Here is a 2,103-nt window from a genome sequence, read left to right on the forward strand (position 1 = left end):
ACAATTATTGGCACCCAATTATTGCAACATCCTTTTCCCAAGATAACAGCTCTGAGTTTTCTCCTATAATGCCTGAAGAGTTTGGAGAACACCTGACAAGAGATCAGAGACCATCCCTTCATACAGAATCTCTCCAGATCCTTCAGATTCACAACATTCATGTTGGTGCTTCTTCTCTTCAGTTCCCCCCACTCATTTCCTATAGGGTTCAGGTCAGAGGGCTGGGACGGCCATGGCAAAAGCTTCATTTTGTGCTCAGTGACCCATTTTTGTGTTGATTTTGATGTTTGTTCTGGATTATTGTCCTGATGGAAGATCCGACCATGACCCATTATAAGATTTCTAACAGAGGCAGTCAGGTTTCGATTTTTTATCTGTTGGTATTTGATAGAATCCATGATGCCAATATCTGAACAAGAAAAAAAATCCAGCAGAAAAATAGGCCCACAACATTAAAGACCCAGCAGGATATTTAACTGTGGGCATGGGCTACTTCTTATCCCTGTTTGCAACAAACCCATCTGGTGGTTTTGCTGCCAAAAAGCTCTTTTTTTTTTTTTTTTTCATCTGAGCATAGAAGCCAGTCCCGTTTGAAGTTCCAATCATGTCTGACAACTGAATATGTTGGGGTTATGGTTTATCTTTATACAGAGGCATATCTTCTAGGTTAGGGGACTGATAGTGATTCGGTTCTTTCCATCCACGTTCCCAAGGAGGAAACTTCGGCTTTGCCAGTCCAGGGACGAAGTGCATCCTGTCGGCATAAGTGATCGGCTCCAGTCCGGATATTTCATGGACCACTCGAGGTTTTCTTCTCGGAAGAATCTTCCCATATAAACAAGAGCTGGTGGATAAGCAGCGACGTCCATGAGGAATCATAATGAGGACACTATGACTGTCTTTTGATTTACAGTTTTGAGTTATTTTATAAGCCGACGTGCTAACTCTTTGCGCTGTTGCTTTAAACATTTTTACTAGCATGTATAATAGGTGTCTGAAATTAATATACTAGTCTATGTTCAACAAAACCAAATGATGTTCGTCGTTGTGACATTTTCTCTTTGCACTCAGGAGGCGGCCATGATTGTACGACATCACGTGGGGAAGTCTGTCTTCTTCTGGAAACGTGCATGTTAACAGATATTACGCATCACTGCCATCTATCGATCATTGCAGGTTACTGCATAAACGTACTCGAGGCCTATGTACTCACTGGCCACTTTGTACGGGTTGGACCCCTATTTGCTTTCTGAACTGCTGTAATTCTTTGTGCGCATCCATGATGCAAATCTCTAATTTCACCACATCCCTTCTGGACTGAGATCTGGTGACTGTTGGCGGCCATTATTTGAGCTTTGTGACATGCCGCGATATCCTGCTGGAAGTAGCCATTACAGAATTAATTCATAAATGATGCACATGGTCAGCAACAATAGTATTGTTACAATACTCAGGTAGGTTGTGACATTTAAATGGTGCTCAATTGGTATTAATGGGCCTAAAGTGTGCTGAGAAAATATTCCTCACACCCAGGGGCACCGAAATGGGGGGGGGTTAGGGCGATTCCAAAGGCCCGATGGGAGGGGCCCCGAATGCGATTTCTACCGAGGGGGGCCCACCTTTTTCCTATTGAGCCTTCTGTGTTTTAAATTATGGGAGGCACTTCTGGTTTGGGAAAGTTCCACTCAAAAAGGCTAAAACAAATAATTTAATATCATAAAGTTGCAAATAAATTACAAACAATCCTTATATGTGTCAGTTTGACTTAATGAGCTGTAAATTTTCCTTCATGTTCTATTTAATAAATATAAATATTACTTAGTGTTAATGTTAATGAACATGACTTGTTGGTGGTGTTAAATATAATATAATATAAAATATGATATAATATAATATAATATAATAATAAAGTATAATTTCCTTGCCATTTAAATCATACACTGTGCAAAAAAGTCTGCTTTGAAGATTTGTTTTATTGCTATGACGTCTTGTCGCAATTTTGCGACTTTGGCGCTAAGAGGGTTAAAATAAAAATTCGCATTCAAATGAAAAAACGGTATATTTGAATTTTAGGTGTGCATCTGGGAGCCTTATCAGCGGCGC

The sequence above is a fragment of the Sinocyclocheilus anshuiensis genome, unplaced genomic scaffold (assembly GCF_001515605.1).
Source record: "Sinocyclocheilus anshuiensis isolate Anshui unplaced genomic scaffold, SAMN03320099.WGS_v1.1 scaffold718, whole genome shotgun sequence".
NCBI lineage: Eukaryota > Metazoa > Chordata > Actinopteri > Cypriniformes > Cyprinidae > Sinocyclocheilus > Sinocyclocheilus anshuiensis.